The sequence below is a fragment of the Arvicanthis niloticus genome, chromosome 7, assembly GCF_011762505.2.
Source record: "Arvicanthis niloticus isolate mArvNil1 chromosome 7, mArvNil1.pat.X, whole genome shotgun sequence".
NCBI classification, from domain to species: domain Eukaryota; kingdom Metazoa; phylum Chordata; class Mammalia; order Rodentia; family Muridae; genus Arvicanthis; species Arvicanthis niloticus.
Window position 1 is genome coordinate 54,254,249 of NC_047664.1, and position 19,095 is coordinate 54,273,343.

The 19,095-nt window shown below is 38.7% G+C and overlaps 1 long non-coding RNA gene across 3 annotated transcripts in view; it reads right to left on the reverse strand.

Moving 5' to 3' along the window:
• Window positions 1–16,125, reverse strand: part of LOC143443100 (uncharacterized) — a 40,820-nt gene extending 24,695 nt beyond the window's left edge. For all 3 annotated transcript variants that reach the window (XR_013111833.1, XR_013111834.1, XR_013111832.1), the window contains exon 1: window positions 16,018–16,125. This is a non-coding gene — a long non-coding RNA (uncharacterized LOC143443100). The remainder of the gene's footprint in view (window positions 1–16,017) is intronic.
• Between the last annotated feature and the right edge of the window lie 2,970 nt (window positions 16,126–19,095).

Below are 19,095 nucleotides of genomic sequence, written 5' to 3' on the forward strand. Positions count from 1 at the left end.
CATTGCCATTCATGGGTTTTAGGCCCAGTTTAACATCATTTGGTACAGTATCTGGTATGGGGTCCAATGTACAGAGCAGGTTTTGAATCCAAACATAAAGTGGCTGGTTTCTTCTCTAATGTTCCTGCCACTATTGCACTAAAGGACCTCTTGCCAGACCAATTATTGTTATAGCTCCCAGGATAAGATGGATAAGATGGATAAGATAGGTGCTGACTTTTCTCTCCTCAGGAGTCTATATAGAACCTTCTATTACCATGTAAAAATGATGCTTCCAGTTGTTTCCAGCCTTCGTTTTATACACTTCTTGACCCAGATAAGTGGTATCTCCAGCCATAATGTCTTACCACCATATTCTACAGGGAAAGAAAGAGGAAAGGCAATAGCCTAAAATGTTGGGGTAGAGTGTATGCGACCTCATTGAGCAACAACTCAAAAGGTGGTAACCCATAACTAGTACTGGGCAATGGGCTTTTTATTTGATATCTAATAGTGGGAGACTTCTTTCCTCAAATATAAGGTAACTCCATTTCAAAACCCTTTGTGTATGTATATGTATACATTTTAGGAAGTTTCTACAACAGTAGGTTTCTATCAGTCCTTTTCAAAGGTCTTTAGAGTTAGTATTCTTCCTCTGTGATCCTTCCTCTATTCTGTCCTTATAAGCTATCCCATTAATGACTTCCTGTTTCATTATTCCTCTTTCTCCCTCTAATTATTTGTGTTAAATTAGCCTTTCCTTGAAATCCCCACTCTATGGGCCCTTTCTATTTTCCTACCATCTATGGATAATCCAATTAAAATAAAAACATCTAAAGATTCTACATTAGCGTATTCATATGAGAGAAAGCATGCAGTGTTAATCTTTCTAGGTCTTGGTTGTCTCACTCAGAATGACTATCTCTAGTTGCATTCACTTGCCTGAACATTTAATAAAAGTTGAATAATATTTTACTATATAAATTTAATAATTTTTTTACTATTTACTCATCGGTTGATAGGCATATATATTTTTGGCTCTTGCAAATAGAGCAGCAAAGAACAAGAATGAGTATGAATTACTAGTACTATATAGAGTCCTTTGGGAATATGCCCAGGAGTGGCATATTATTCTAGAAACTAATATACAAGAACAGAACATAAAGAATAGATATTTTACTTACAAAAATTTATTAGACTTACTAGATTTTGGATTTATTAGAATGGTTACAGGCTGTGGTCCAGCCGGTGTAACAATGGAAGTCTACCAATGGAAGTCCCAAAATTCCATTAGCTGTTTGGTCTACAAGACTGGATATCTAAGCTGGCCTTCAGTACAGGCCAGAATTAAAAAAAAAAAAAAAAAAAAAAAAAAAAAAAAAAAAAAAAAGGAGTAGCCAAAGGACTGGACTTGCCAGCAAGAACAAGAGGAGCAGCAGGCAGAGAGCAAGCTTCTTTCTTCCATGTCCTTTATATAGGTTGTCAGCAGAAGGTGTGGCCCAGATTATAGGTACATCTTCCCACCTCAAAAGATCCAGATTAAAAGTAGGTCTTCCCACTTCAAATGATTTAATTAAAAATAAATCTCTCACACATGTTCCCAGCCACTCCGGTTTTCATTAATTCTAGGTGTGGTCATGTTGACAATCAAGAATAGCTATCAAAAATGGCCATCACAAGTGGGACAGCTGGTTCGTGGGGTAGGTCCATGTGTTGTTTCATGAAAAACCTCTACATTGATCTCCACAGAGGCTGTGCTACTTTGTACTCCCACCAAGCATGAGTAAGTATTCACTTGACCTGCATCCATGCCAGCAATTGTTGTGCCTCTTTTTAACTATTCAGATACCAAATGTTTATAATGATAGTTCATTTGGGGGAAGTACCTAGGAAGACAATCTAACCCCCTATGCTGTTTCATCCTTTTTAAAAGAATTTTTTTGTGTAGCTTGCACCTTCTTGGGCCTGGGGATATAGCTCAATGGTAAGAGTAGTTGCCATGTATGGGTGAGACCTTCAGCTCAACCCCCAACACCATACACACACACACACACACACACACACACACACACACATGCACGTACACACAAACACACACAGGGAAATATGCAAAAAGAGAAAAGAAAATAAAAATAAATAAGTAAAACACCCCTGTCTAACACTGTATTTGATTTTAAAACACCTGGACTACTATCCCAAGAAGAATCAACAGAAAAGCTTGGGGGAAATTTCTGCCGCACAGACTTGGCGACATCATAAGCAAGAATGATAAGAGAAGAAGAAGCTTGTTGTACTACATGCTGTGAGTGTGGAGTTTCTATATGGTGCATGTTGTATTTTTAAGTCAGTGCAAGTTTATTAAATAGAAAAAAAGTCTAACTCAACACAATATATCTTTCTTTATGCACCTGCCAATATCTGTGTCTCATGACCTTGTTTATTGGAATGAATCTTTCTAAATGCAGAAAGAGAGAGGGGAGAGAAAGAGGGTGATTTCAAGAGCAGGAGGGGTATGAGGATCTTTTTCTTTGTTTACTTCCTTATAAATATAATAAGAAAATTTACATTCAAATCAGGACTTAAAGTATAAAGTTGAATTCCTTTCCCTTCAGAATTTTCTTCCCTTCATCAACACTGGAAATGACAGATGGCATGTTGATAACTGCCATCAGAGTGAGAATCAGGAGGACCTGCCAGACAACACCCGGAAAACTGTTTGAGAGTAAGTAAATGACTTTAGTTCCAGGAGCCTTAGTTTCCTCATCAAGAAAATGAAGGCGTATTATATCATCTCTTATGTGCTTTCATCCATCTGTAGGCTGCATTGTAAAATTTACCATATGTAACTACACACACACACACACACACACACAAGTACAAACACATTATAATAAGACAAAGTATAATAAGACATATAAAATAAAAGAAAGTATTGTCTTATTATAATAAGCAGTCAATTTTAAGCAATAAATCCACATAGGAGCCAGAATGTTTTCATATGTTTTTTCAGAATGGAAGCTGCATGCCTATGCCAAAATATGTGCTTCTGTGCACTTTAATGTATGCTGCTTACTGTATGTCCATTGTGTGTTTTTAAAGTTCCAATAAAAGAAAACAAAAATGGTACCTATTATCCTCAGAGAATAAAATCAACAACATGCAGGACAAGGGGGAAAAAATTAAAATGTATTCTGTTGTGTTAACTTTTTAGAGTGATGAACCCTCAGCTCTTTGGACTAACAAAAACAAAGACATGAACTCTTTAATTGCCACTCTGGAATCCCCAGGTAGAAGATATGCCAATGTACCAAGTCTGTAAACACAGGAAGGAAAATGGAGAAGAGGCAGACACCTTGGACACCAAAGGAATATCAAAGAGATCAAAACAAATTCTAGCTTTACTTTGGACTATACAGAAAATGGCCTTAATGATTTTCTTCTCTTTCTACTAGAAACAGGGTTTAAGTCAAATGAAAAGTTGGTCCAGTTCTTTTTAATTATTTTATCTGCCTGTGTAACTCAGGCAAAAGACATTTGAATCACATACTTCTTTACAGATATGTTCGCATGTTAGAGAACTGAACAAAGTTCAGTTTATGAAAGAAAGAAATTTACTTACTTCATAATTCCATAGGTTCAACTGGGGACCTATGAGAAGATAGCATCACAACAACCAGAGCATAGAGACAGAAATGTGAGACAGGAAGCCAGTGGTCTAGGAAAGGGTCTGGTCTCACTCCATGACCACTTATCATTATAGAGCCCACTACAGTCCTATATGAAGTATTTAACCCCTTCTGTGCACTAAGATGACTACAGTGACTGTCACTTTATCGTAGCTTTCATCTCTTTAAAGTTCATCACCGGCTCCCAGTTTTACCACACTGAGAACCAAGTTTCAACATATGAAGTCCTTGAGGGGCAAATATACACCTAACGTCTGGACCACAGCAGCAGGAGACATGGAAGTGTAAGAGCTATATGTTTCTTTTACTGTTTTTATCCAGGTTTTGTTCTGATGAACATGTAGACACTATTTGCTCCCTCAACACTGACATCGACTTCTCCATGAGTTATCTCTGTGTCTAAATTCCTTCTTGCCTTTTTCAAGCCACATCAACAGCTGCAAAGACAAAAGAATGGCCTGGGCAATGCCAGAGTGTGGAGGAATGTCTTTAGTTATTATTACCAGAATAAATGAAGAAACCACACGCCAGATGGGTGTACATTATCTATCCAACTAAAAAAGTGTCTTGTTAACAGAGATAAATGGTCTGAGATGGCAGAACATTTTCTTGCAATTTTAAAAAATAATAGCAGTAATATTTCAGAGGATAATTTTGCCATTTTTTCAAGGTTTCTGCTAAAAAACCACATTTGATATTGATAGATATATTCTTAAAGTGCTCATTGGCACATTCATAAATATGTGAAGCTGAAAAGGGACTTTTAGAAGTCTCAACTCTAACAATCTACTTGGAAACTTGAAGACACATTCCAAGTGGCCAGTTGTCTAGGTTCTGGTGTGTGTGTTTCCCTCTCTCCTCTGAATGCAAAGCAGAGGCAGTGTGGAGCAGTGAGCCTGACCATGGGAATGACTTTGTCTGTGTCAAATTCATAGAATCAGTTTTCAGGTGTCTAGAGATAAACATATCGCATGGGATTGTTGTAAGAATTTGTGTGTTCATATGTTCCTAGAGATCAGAAAACAACCTTAGATACCATCTACTTTATTTGTGAGACAAGGTCTCTCATTAGCCCAGACCTACCTGGTTGACTGGCCAGCTAGGCCAGGGCTCCTCTAGGCATCTCCTAGGCATACAGGTTACAAGTGTGTTCTCTCTCACATGTCCATCATTTTTATGTGGATTCAGGGTATCCATCTCAGTCCTTGTGCTTACAAGGCATGTGCTTTACTGACTAAGCTATCTCACCAGCCCTGCTATGAACATTTATACAAAACTCAGTATTCTTCCTGGTGCATTCAAGTTGCCACTATAGTGATCACTGCTCAGTAAGCATTATTTGTACTAAGTATTGGGAATGTTTTCTATTATTAAAAAAACAAAACAAACAAACAAAAACAAACAAACAAAAACCCCTGCTTTCTCCTTCCACAATTTTGCCTCTCCAGTGTTACGGGTATATCATTCCACTTGGGACAAAGATCCAAACAATACTGCTGTCATAAATATATAATTAATAACTATCCCCTTATACAGTCCTTGGCCTAGTTCAATCTACGATATAGCTAAGCCTAAGATCCATTATGAATATAAAACCATCACCTTCATTTGCATTCAGCCATGTCTGTAGGCAAAAGAGGTTGTTTACTAGAAAAAAAAATACAATTAATTTCTGAGATGTTTTATTTTATTTGGAAAGCCTTCTTTCTCCCGGAACATAACAATGACTTACTGATTTATAAAGTGCTATACTTTAAAGGTAGTTAAAACACTTTCTTTACAGTTTTGATGTCCTGCATTTCTAATCTCAGGAATACCTTGCTGGAACATGAAAACAGCACCTTCAGAGAGGGTTTGAGCCTTTTTTGTTTATGTCACCTCAATTGCCCTTGTAGTCACACAGGAGCCTGGGGTGGGCTTTTAATCTTTCCTTTTAGCATGTGGTTAGTTGATTTGTTTAATTACTGGTCATGCTGAAGGTTACATGTGACTTATTTTCTTGACAATGGTAAAAGAAACATTCATGCTATATGTGGCATCCCAGGCTTTTAAAACAAGAATGAAGTAGCCTCCTATGAGAAGTACAGCCCATGTCTGTAAAGTTCAGGCATTCCTATCACACTTGAGGGGATAAATTGGATCATGAAACAGTAGTTTTTCCAGGAAAAGTATTTCTTGAAACTGTAAGAAGGGCCCATGTGTGGACCCCACAGTAGCATGACTATCACAAGCCTCAATTTACTGTTTGCAGCACAAATTGGAGTCGTTTACTTGAATTGAGGAATCCTAACCATATGAAAAAGCTACATTTTAAGCCAATGTGATAGATGACAACAGCAGATTCAGATACCTGTGGAGGGAGAACTCTGGCACTGAGTCAGCCTGCTTTTGCTTGTGTGTGGCTGTGTGTGACTTACCAGCTCTTTGAAGTGACTCTACCACAAACACTACCTGCAAAGGGAAAACAATGTTCCAGAGACCCGCCTCCTCCATATGCTGCCAAGACACCCATGACTGGTGCTGCCATGTTCTTGCACAGTCTGTGTGCTTCCTGCTTTCTCCACCAATCTCTGTTCTCCCCAGGCTAACAATTTCAGAACAGGGAGTGGGTGATACAGTCTCCCTCTTGTGGCCAAAAAAATAAAAAAAACAAAAGTGATTCTATACCATAGAATCTATACCATAGAAACAGAACAGGCACTGAAAAGAATAATAATAATAAAGTTGAGACGCGTTTGAAGCCTCCATCAAAGTTGTTCAAAAGACTCGGTTTGACCCTTCCTCCACTCTCATATGCTTGTTCAACTTTGCCATTGTCCTCACCCTAGGTAAATGACACCTCTAGTCAATTGCTTGCTAAGGGTTAGTTTGCTGACACATTCAAACTCATGCCGTCACTTGGGTATTATTTACTGAGCTCAATTTCCTCTGAAACAAAATGGGAAATGGCAATCTGATAAAGTTCTCATCACTGGCATAAATGTATAATGGCTTTACCTCTGCCAAATACTTCATTTTGACAGTTGGATTTCATAATTTACTTCAGTTCAGTTTTAATGTCTGCATCAATGAAAGGTTTGTGGTGAACGAGATCAGGGAGACGGATGCAGGCAGGAGAGGCACAGCATCCAGGCAGAGGGTTTGTACCTAGCCCAACTTGCTTCCTCAAGGACAATGGCTCTGCTTCAGCTGCCTTCTCAGTAGAAGAACAACATGATGAAGATTGACTTTTCATTTCTTGCCTCCCACATGACCATGATAAGCCCCCAGCACACCTCACTGAACTGAATACACAGAGGTATTGATTCCTTCTATTTTTCAGGTAAGGAAATATACACACAGAGACATTTATGGTTTGCCTGAACCCATTCAGCTGATTTGAACCCCATTCTGCTCCCAGCATCAAGATCTAGGAAGGTGAAAACAACTAGAAAACTGTGGATAGCCTCTCTTCTCCCAACCTGAGTACAGTGGTCTTTACATGGTAAGAGTTGGACAAGAAATTTGATGTCCTCTGTGTGTATGACCTTTTCCCTCCTCTGCTGCTCCCCACCCCTACCATTCCCCTGCCTCTCTCCCTCCCTGCCTTTCTTCTTTTTTCCCTTCTCTGTCTTGCATCTCTGGCTTTCCCCTCCTTTTCACATTACATCAGGACCAGACGCCTGTACAATATATTATGGCAAGGATGCATTATTGCTTTTCTGCAGAGATGTACCCTGGTGAGTAGCATTTCCAAAGGGGTTTAACTTGCCAGTGAGAAATAACACAATCAAAGTGAAACTGGTTCAGAGACTCACTTCAGATCCCAAGCAGAGATGCAAATTTGGGGTGTAAGCATGCCATTTAGTCAGCCATGCAAATTAGCACATGCTTACTTCTTGCCTGGGGCCCTGAAAGAAACCAGGAGGGGAGCCGCAAGGAATTTCAATCTGTTCTCTTTCTCCTTTAGTTGACTTTTGGCCATGTTTTAGTTGGTATTTGCGTCTGTGAAAGCCTATGGCTGATGGCCACTGTTTGTTTTTTTAACCTGGGCTTTGAGAGGAAGACGGGAAGTGAAACAAACGAGTTAGTTTGAAGGTTAGTAATGACAAACTATAGGAACAAGCTGGAAATAAAATATGTGCACACACAGAGACACACACAGAGTGGAGTTAGGAGAGGAGATGGTGAAGGAGAGAGAGCAGGAAAAAAAGAAAAGAAAAAAGAAACCTAAAACAAATGAACATGAACAATTTCTCTCTCCCTCTCTCTCTCCCTCTCTCTCTCTCTTTGTCTCTGCCTTGCTCTGTGTCTCTGTGTCTCTGTGTCTCTCTGTGTGTTTCTCTGTCTCTCTCTGTCTCTCTGTCTCTGTCTCTGTCTCTCTCTCTCTGTGTGTGTGTGTGTGTGTGTGTGTGTGTGTGTGTGTGTGTGTGTGTGTGTGTGTGTGTTAAAGACTGCCATTTACAATCATGATTAAGGGTTCAGGGGTTACAAGGATTGTATTTTATTGAATTGTTCAAATACGTATTCTCCATAAACAAACATCTCAGCTCTGACAAGTGCAATAAACCTCATCCTGCTTGTCTCCTTTTTAGCTCTAGCTGAAGAGCAACTCTTAGGTCCCATTTATTTATACCAACTCAGTGAAGATTCCATTTCCCAATTATTGGAACTGTGAATCAAATAAAAGCAAATGCTGCTGAGAAAACACACACACAAGAAAACAACAACAACAGTCTCTCAGTATCTGAAGGTAGCAGAGGATTGATTGAATCTAAGTTGTCCACTCATACTTTCAACCACAACAATGGTTATGGGGTTGGAGGCGAGCGCAAGTGTTCAGAAGAGCCTGAATCAAAGGCAAGAATCGGAGGAAATTTATTAAGTAGAGAAAGAAAATTCTTCTCCAGTATTTCCTTTGCAATTTAAAGTTGTCAGGCCAGCATCTTGTACATCTACCCAGACTGAGCACCTTGCTATTACAGAAGCAAAGCTTTCTTCTAGGACAGATTAAAGAGATAACAGGTGAAGCCAGCTGTGAGAAGCATCTGGTTTTTGTTTTTGTGTTTTTCATTTCAAAGCGAGGATCCTAGCAAATGAGAAAATACAGGTTCTAGAGCTCTCATGGGACTGTGTTCTAGGAGGGGGTTTCCAAAGCTTTCAAATCTCTACATTGCATCAGTGCATTAAACTCACTGACTCCTTCTAACCTTTTCACAATGACTTCCTCTTCCAAAACATCACAGTCATAGAGAAGCCTGGAGAAGCAAACCTACTTTCTCCCAAAATATATCCTCCTCACTGAATTGCTCAGAGATTAGGAATTGGTGGAGCATGTTGGCAGATACTAACATGTAGGCTATCCTGAATCTCTTATTTCCTGAACAGATGGGAAAGTTACTTCTCAGGTTCTACAGCCCAAGCAAATGGTTTGAAGTGAGAACTGTATCAATGACTTAGGGTCACTCCGAAGACTAGCAGAATCTGTTGAATTTCTTGAACGGGGTCTCGGGTTTACCCAGATTATAAATTGAGGGATGACAAGAGAAAGAGACATCATCTGGAATAGCGTTTATCAAGTATGAGTAATATGTCACATGATTTAAACCTAAAGTCTTACAATAACACTACAAAGAAAATCTGGTTATTGCCGTTTTCACTGAAGAAACAAAATTATCAGGAATTTTGCCATCTTTCGTCATAGATTTTGGAGGTAAATCTAATTGTTCCTGGTCACCAAACTCATGTAAAATAGAAAACGTCCATTTTAGACAATGAGTACATTGTATTCTCTTCAGAGTCTTGTTTGTGAAGTGTGTGTGTATCTCTGTGTTTTGAGGCAGAGTCTCCTGTAGCTCACCCAAGGCTCCAACTAGCTACATAAGAGAAGATGATTTGAACTTGAACTTCTGATCCTCCTCCCTCTATCCCTTGAGAGCTGGTATTATAGGCATGCACCATCATGATCTGTTTATGTGGTGATGTGGATACAGCTCAGGGCTTCATGTTTACTAACTGTATCCTCCACTAACTGAACTACACCTCCAGCCTTCAGTAATCCCTTTTAAATAAATAAAAAAGTGTTCTGGGAAGAAGAGTGATATGCCAAGTTGTTCTGATCATGGTTAGATAGCAAGTGAAGGGCATACTGTGATCCTATATACATACAACTAGTATACATTTATAAATGTATATTTATCATTGAAAGAATTGTTGTCTTTTAAGTTTTGTAGTGCATTCTGATATGTTCTAAAGTGTACTAGAGTGTGGTCAGCACTGTATTTTTGAATGGTCTCTATGAAAGAAAACCATCTGGGATCATATTGGACTATTGATAGTTAGTAGGTATATGAATTTGGCCAGGCTATTTTACATGTACTAATAGTAATAATTTCATAAAGATAAAATGAGGATTGAATTAATATTATGAAGAAATAATTGGCTTAGAAGACAGCCCAATAGTATTAACTCTTATTCTGTTAAATACTTAGCACAATGTGAGACAAAGCTTGACAACTTTACAATAACCAACATGAAAAGTACTAAAAATATTGGCTATTTATGGTGTTATATACACTTACTATGTCTACCAACTGGAAGAAGATGTGATTAAATGTTATACAGAAGAATAAAAATCTTAGGCAATATTTAAGTACATGTGTATAAAAGTATTTTTTTACATTGAAATCATAACTCTAGCCATATCTTCTTATAATTTAATATAAAATAGTATGATGTATGTACCCTTGGTTCTCTTACTTTAGATGAATCCTCTATGAGATTGTGAACCTTTTTAAGGCTGAGACTGTATCTATTAATCTGCCACTGTGTTTTCATGGCCCGGAGCCATGTCGTCTGCATAGAAGTCACTCAAATTACTACTTACTGAATGAAGAAACAAATGAATGGACTAGAGTTATCAGTTTATTTGTGTTCATATGTCGGAGTTATTTTTCAATTTGGTAGAAAGCAGTCTCAAGGACTATTGGCTGTCAGTGACTTGAACAAATCTCACCCCCAAAGATCTACCTCATTTTTTAAAAATCGAATTGGGCAGACACACAATCTATATGTATTGAGAGCTCACTTTGTATTCCTCCAAGTCCAAAAGCAAAAGGCCAGATGGAGAAACATTGCCTTCATTCTAGGCATGGGGTAACCTGCCAGAACCAAAGTGCTGTGACAAGAAAGGACCCAAGTATGAGTCTGAGGTCTGACAGGCCAGGTGGGAGTGGCTAGTTCATGACCCCTCTTTCACCCAACATTTGTAGCAAGGAGAGAAGCTGACTGAGATCATGTCACTGAAAACTTCTAACAGCTGCTGAGCTTTTCAGTTTGTGTTTTGTTTTGTTTTGTTTTTTACTTTTCCCTGTTGATTTGGGCAACCATACCGAGGGCTGGCAGGAGAAGGACTGAACTCCGAGAGGGGAAGACTGAGGATATAATGACACACTCTTTCCTGCTGATTGTTCCAGCCTCCCTTCATGCCCAGTGGACCTTGTACCTACACCACAACATTTCCGTTTCCCACAAAGACTGACTTCTCCCAAATTCAAGTCCTGAGAGCATGTGCCTCAGAGTAGAGTTGTCCAGATTCATCTCTACAAGGAAAATGGTAGGAGAAGCACGTTTTGAGATATGTCATCCAGGTGTGGATCTTGGCAGAATACACCCTCTCATTCAGCACTATTGAGAACAAATCAGTGAACAAGAAACTCAAAATACCCAATCCTGTTCTAGTAGCTTTTAGGCTTTCTGAGAGAGAATTATTAAAGCACATGAAATACAAAACTTTGCTCGTTATTTTTCTGTGATCCCTGCCTTCTGTATATTATAGGTAAATTTGGGTAATGCAGTTATCATAAAAATGCAAGTGAAGAAATCCTTGGAAACTGACCATTGCAGGCTTCATAGCTGAACACACTGTCATTTCCTGAACGTGTGCTTCTGTACAGCTAAGTCCATGTGTTAGCTCCTGTTTGGAATTCTTATCTCCCTCGTCAGTATTTAAACATCCCTGAGCAGAGCAGAAGGCAATACACAATGCCCACATGCATTCCAAAGGAAGCACAGGGAAGTTACCATTTCAATTATATTCTTCAAGTGTCCCTAGTATTCTCACTTAACTGATCCAAGGCTTCTCTGTAATGAGATCTGGCTAATGTTAATCTTTGGCATTATACTAAAGGTAGCCCTAGTTGTGCCCCTCAAAATGACCAAAAGGCAGAAACTAGAAATAAAATTTTAAAAAATATGGTACAGTGTGAGTGGGTTGACAATCATTGCCATAATAAGGTTAAAAGTCATGAAGTAACAGCTGAAAAACAGACACAACCCTTGACAAATCTTGTTGGTTGAAATTGGGAAATGTACTAACTACATGTCCTGAAGGGAATAATTTAATATTTATAAGCTACAGATTTAAAATGTAGGTATGATTTATATGGTCGTAAGAATTATATGAAATAAAGTTTGTAGTATTTAACACAGCTCTTCATGTACAAAATACTGTTCAATATCACTTTTAATATTTTCCCCTTCTAAACTGGACATTAGAAGCCGAATTTGGATGCAGCCATTTCCTTCGTAACCACTATGCCTTCCTGAGATATTTCTTAAAGCACTTTAATTCCACACTGCTTCATTGAACACTAATATTCCCCACTCTTTTTAATCATGAGCCATTTTGGTTTGGGAAGAATTGATCATTTCTGTCATTGGATCCCAGAAACTCTCAATTCCTAAAATAGTAGCTTTTCTTCTTGAGGAAGGAAAAAAAAAAAAAAAAAAAAAAAAAAAAAAAAAAAAAAAACCTCTATCAACAACCATTACCAGATGTGGCAAAACCCATTCTTCCTAGACCTCTGGAGGGCAAGAGCACTATAATTTGTTCCTAAATTTCATCTGACTTGTAATTCCAATTTAGCTAGAATTATGAAATGTCCCTTCAAATTAAGTAAACCACAGAAGCACTTGCACTATCTACAGGGCGACAATATAGCCCATTAGCCCTCCTCTACAGATTTCAGTCAAGTCCAAACTCATCTGTAATGGGCCCTGAATTGGCACTTCTGCCCTTGATCACTATGAAAACATCTATTGATGAAAAGAAGAACCAACAATCAATAGACAATGTTTACTTGCAAAAAGCCCCTGTCACTTGCAGATGCCTACTTACTGGGATGTTGTCAGCAGCTTGTCATGAATCAAAGCATTAGAAAGAGGGCCTACTGAGATAGATCCATGGTAAAGGCACCTGTCATCAAGTCTGATGACCTGAGTTCGATCCCCGAGACCAACGACAGTGGCAGGAGAGAGCTGACTACTACAAGTTGTCTACTGGCTTCCACATGTGCAGCACAACAAGTGCACACTCCCACAAATAGACACAACTTTCTTAAAAGAACCTTTTGAAAAGAGAGAATAAGGGAAATTCATCATCATATATGAATTTGAATGTGGAAAGGTTAAAATGTGGTATAAGGGGAATGAGACTCAATGTTCCTCAAAGGTAGTGATTGAGCTGACGAACCAAAGACTGAAGAGTCTGCTCTACCTGTCTGAGTTAGGTATCCAGTGTGTTTAGTTGAAGCAGTGCATTGTGTTACGTGAGAATGAGGCAGGATAAAGTGTTCCATACAACCACTCTAGGGTGTATGTGTGAGAGCATTTTTTGATACAACCCTTTAAAGGTTAACTAGCATTATCTGGAACACACAGTCAGAAGAAGAGAAGAAAATGGAATGGGAGTACACATCTGTATACCCCAGAATCCACAATTCACACTGGCTACAAGACTAAAAGGCAGATACCTATGTCAGAAGTATCCCGAAGGTATGTCTACTGAGAAACGGTTTTCAGTTAAGTTTTTAATTTAGTTCAATTCTATGAGTAATGACTTATTTGTCTTTCTGTGTTATATTAGAGATTGAACCTCATGCATGCAAGGCAAACACTTTTATACTGAACTGTGTGAGCCTCGATTGATCATCATAGTTTTCTTCCGGAACAACATTGATTTTAAAGACTCTAAGCCGTTATATATTTAGTTCATTACCTTCCAACTTTGAGTACATTATTTCCAGTCATAAGAGATGAAACTCAGGGGCTGGAGAGATTGCTCAGCTGTTCTTACAGAGGACCTGAGTTTAGTTCTTAGCTCATACATGGTAGCCTGTATCTGCCTCTAATTCCAGTTAGACACGATACCATCTTCTAGGCTTCATGAGCACTGGACATTCACATGGTGCAATACTGTATATACAAACAAAATATTCACACACACACACACACACACAAAGCTGTATAAAAAGAGTTGAAATTGAGCTACATTCAAAAGTCATTCATTTAACAATTTATTGAACGTGATATCTAAACAATTCTCTTATCTATCAAGGCACCTATGTAGCATCTCATGAGTAAATTAAAAAAATGTATAATGTACAAGCTTAAGGTACTTTGTCCAGATAATCTAAATAATAGCATAAAGTTTAAAACTAAGGAATATTCTGCTTTATCAGGTATTTCTGTCAAAAACTCTAGCCATTTACTGAATAGTCTCACTGAAATACCAAGGCTGACTTTGAACTTGCTATATAGCCTAGACAAGTCTTGCAATAATTTACTCCTATTCCTGAGTAGTTACAAAGCCCAACTCTAATGCATATCATAGATACTGACAGCATCCCATTGGAGGCAAATAAACAAAGCCTAATGTTTATGTCTATCGGGTCAAGTCAGATTGTCTCTGTATCCTGGCTTCTGCTCCATCCCTTCCTAACTGTGGAAAGTTTGAGAACTGCAATTAACTCTCTGAAGCACAAAGATTATTTTTTACACCCATCTAATAGCTTTAGAAATAATTACATGAATAGTTTCATGAAGCTAGAGAAGACAACTTACACAAGGCAAGTGCTTCCCCTAGAACAATGTTTAGGCAAGGTACGCTTGGTACTACTTTCATTGAAAAGCTCCATTTTAAATTAATACAATATAACTAAAGTAATTCAATTATTCAGTGCCACTGTGATTTATAAGAAAAGAATGAAATAAGAATAGACAAAATACTATGACTAATGAGGACAAGAAAAAGGAGAGGCCCCATCACCGCAACTATTTCCAGGCTGAGGCCATGTTGTAGAAATAAGAACTGATTAGTAGACCAGTCCAGGTAATTGATAGAAGCAATACAAAAGACTCTGTAGAGATGGACTCTTTTGTGTCTATTTAAACACATTTTTCTACTATTTATTGAAAATATCAAAGGGCAAAACTTGTTTTCTAAATTTGGTGACTTAACCTTTGCGGGGGAACTCTATTGGGCAGCAGACAAAAAAAAAAAAAAAAAAAAAAGTGCACTGGTGGAGCTCACCAATCCTAGAATTTTATTGGCCCTTTAAACAAATCTGATTTGCTTCTTTTGCAATATTCCTGTTTAGTTGTCAGCCCAAGAGCTCATTATGTCATCCTTGTTTGTTTCTGTTGTTTATTTTTATCACTTTATCAACAACAGTTTTCTCAATTCCAATCATATATTTGCCAAGGGAAAAGGTTGCCAATAGTGTCTAGAAACAGGGAATAGCAGTCTCTGGAAGCTCCATAATCTCGGCTGGACCACATCTTCAGGGTATATAATGCAGTTGAACAGAACTTTGCCTATTTTCTTCTGAGCTATGACAGCTCAGAGTCCTGGTGATAGGAACAATGATGGGTTCCTCCAATGCTAAGATGTAACCCCTGGCAACCAATCCTTCCAGAGTCCCACCTCCTTAAAGATCTGACATTCATCCTGCCATCGGGCCATTAGTTTCTCCTAAGGTCCTATCCTTTGTTTCTAAGCAGAAGGTGTGTATGTGAGAACCTTCACCCAGCCAATCTTGTTTTGTAAGAATTCTCTATCTCATTTTTTCTTCAGGAAGTGCCTTCATTGTGATATGCCTGAAAGTGGACCCATCAATTATAGGTTTAAGTCTAGAGACTCACTTAGCACACTCCTGGAATCTTTGACTACTCCAACTCTCAGCCTGAACCCACTCTGGCTAGTTCTTTCTCATCCTCCTCTGGGGCTTATTATCCGTCTTTTCTTTCCTTTCCTTCTCTTCCCTCCTCTTTGCTGTAGACTTGTCTACACATGACCCTCATACTTCCTGTTCTGTAACTTCTGATCTTGACTTTTGCTCAGCTTTTGTCTGGCATCTTTTTACAAACTTCACTCTAACGGGCATTTTCTCCCCATGCAAACCTCTACTTGGGATTTCTTCAAAAGCTAATTTTCATCTTTTGTGGGAAAACACACACATACACACACTTAACAGGAAGCAAGGTAAATTTTGAAAGTAAGTTCTTGACATTCAGAACATCCTAAAATACTCACCCCCAACTGAGTTCTGATACCCAAGATGTTTGCCTTTCTCAGCAGACACAGCTAGGGTGGAGAAGGGAAGGACACAATATGTTTGCTCATATTGGTCTTATGAGTCTGATATTTTCCTGGGAGCAGCCTGTTTGTTTATAGATAGGGCCCTTGGGGCTGTGACCCTTGGTGGTTGCCTTGGCAGAGTCAAAACATCAGCAGCAGGGATTCACCTCCACATTTTCCCCACCCCAACCCCATCACCTCTCTCTGTACCAGGGAACAAGAGAAACCCAAAATGTTATTTGGATTTTTTTTTCAGACCCCAAGCTTATTTAGAGTAACAGGCCTTGTGTTTGATGCATTAAGCTAGCCCCCTGTTTCCAATTCTTAACACCCTACTTTGCAAAGTCTTTGCAAAGAGATAGATGAGTCTTCTCCACATTTAATCAGCCTGAATGCTAACTCTGTAGGTGATACCAAGAGTATCTTAGAACATGGGCCCAGTCCTGGTTTTCCTGAGAAGCCAACAACTCTCAGCCCCTCATGGCTGATATAAAAGCAAGTTTGGTGTGAAACAGATTACAGTAAACACATGTTCTGCTGGTACTGGGTGGGGCCGATACTTTTCACTGTGCCAGGGATAAAACAAACCCATTGACTGATTATTAATATTAAAAGCAAAGTCATACTCTCCTCTTGAGTCTCCTTTCCTTGTTTCTGCCTCTTGTTTCTAAATTTCAATCTGGTTAACAACCTATAGCCCTATTTAATAAGAGTAAACTAGGTTTTCATGCCCCCATTTTGGTAGAAACTGACCTCCTGTATTTCAGACTGTAAGCAAAAATTTATTATGCCACACCTGAGTCTTTTTGTATTAGATGCCTGTTATGTTGGCAGTAACTTGAATTTGCCTGAAGACAGCTCAAACGGGACTTACATTAAAAGATATTTGAATTAGATGCTTTGGACTCTGGGATCTTCCTTGAAAGGAAATTTATCCAGAGGCATTTGACTTCTAATGCTTCTTAGTAGCTTAAGGGAATATGTAAGCAGAGATGTTTTTTAAACAAATCACCATGTTAGTAGGTCAGAGTCCCAGGAAGCTACATCTTTCCCTTTCATGTGATGTGCAGCCCACTCTTTCCCATTGCAGGAAGACAGGGGGAAGTTGGAAGGTTGTTATAATAACTTCACGCCAGTAAAATATAATGACTAAACAATTTAAAGACAATCACAAGATCCCAGGCGGCTGGGCCTCTCAGTTTTAAATGGCCATGGACTCATTTACACATTTGTTCACAGAGGGCCAAGAGTCTATATGATGGATCATGCAAGTCAGAGCTAAGTAATGGTTCACCACGGTCTGGTTAATAGTTAGACAAGCTGTTCACGTTTGATTAGGGTTTTCTTCTCCATTGCTATAATTGTATGATAATTAACTCAACAGACTTAGATCTCATTTGGGGAAAATATGTACATTTTGAAGTTTCAGGAGTAACAGATTTTACATGCCGAGAAACAGTCTGAAATTGAACTGTGGGTCTCCTGCTCAGCCATAAAGATTGGATTAGAATGCGTGTGCCTTGTGTGTTTTTGTCTCTAAAGGAACGGGTGAGTTTCTTTAGCTCTAACTTCCTCCAAAGGCTCTATGCACAAAAGTGCTCTACCCAGACATCTGTTGATAGATGAGAATTGCCGAGTGGCTAACAGCGTGAGTGTCTAATGTAATCTGACTTTGAGGCTCAACTTGATATGGAGCACATGAGGCTTCCCTAGCAGCAAAAACATCCATTAATAGAAGCAACACCCCACGATCTAGTGTTTTACATAATGGAAGGAAATTCTTTTAAAGCAGATGGCAAAGTATCAGAGTGGGCATCCAAATTAAGTCATTTATAAATTGGCCATACTGATAATCACAGAGATCTTCTCCCTCCTCGGACCTCCCATAAACCGAGCTCTACCTCACATCACAGCGAATAATCATTTATAGCCTCATGGTTATGCTAATTTCTGAAGTTACTTATTTATATATTTAAAGAAACATGAGACTCTTTGGAGCAAGGACCTTACACTTGTTTCCTCCCAAATCTAGTTAGTTCAGTGCTAGCCTCTGGGACCTAATGTCTGTAAAGAATCATTCTGTTGGCCTCCAAATAGTGTCACCTACTTTATGAAGCTACCCTTAACCATCAGTATTAATAAGTGGTTCTATTTTGAGATTCTAGAGCCTTCTGAATTTCTCTAAACACAGGACTCATATATTCAATATTTGGGGGAACTCTAACCACTATTATAGATGAAACAGGGATTCTGTAGCTGTTTGTAGCCCAAGACTCTGACAGCATTCATTTATTCATAGGCATATTTCCTTATCATGTTTTAGCAATTCAACAATATTAGGATTTTAAAAGGTAAAAATTCTCCCAAGTGTATCAAAATGGGTCTCAGAACATTGTTTGAGAGGAAAGATGGTGGCAATCCACCTAAGATTTCATATTATTTCTCTCTCTCTCTCTCTCTCTCTCTCTCTCTCTCTCTCTCTCTCTTTCTTTCTTTCTTTCCTCCCTCTTTCTTTCTCCCTCTCCCTTTCTCCCTCTCTTCCTTTATTTTTTTCAGCAGGGAATATCTTTGTAATCTTTGGAACGCTCTAAGATCCACCTGCCTTCACCTCCTGAGTGCTGAGTGCTACACTACTATGCCCAGACTTGTCTAAGACTTCTGAAAGCACTATGGTCTTATTTGACAAGGCAAATATTAATTATCAGCTTTAACCTTTGTCCATGACGATCTCTTCTTCCCAGCACATTTGGATCTCCCATTTACTAGTGAAACTAGTAAAAACAACAATCTAAAGAAGCTGGTGGGTTTCTCTTGTTGTCATGTTTTTTGTTTATTTGTTTATTGTTGTTGTATGTCGGGGAATTCTGGAGACCCAGTGTCCCTTTTGTAATCATTTTCTTTTATTAGTTCTTTGAGAGTTTGGTGCTATATGTTTTGATCATATTCAACTCCTCAACTCTTGCCCAGATCCACCCCCTCCACCAACCAATTTTGTGGATTAAGCATGTGTTTGTCTATGGGTACAAAGCTAAG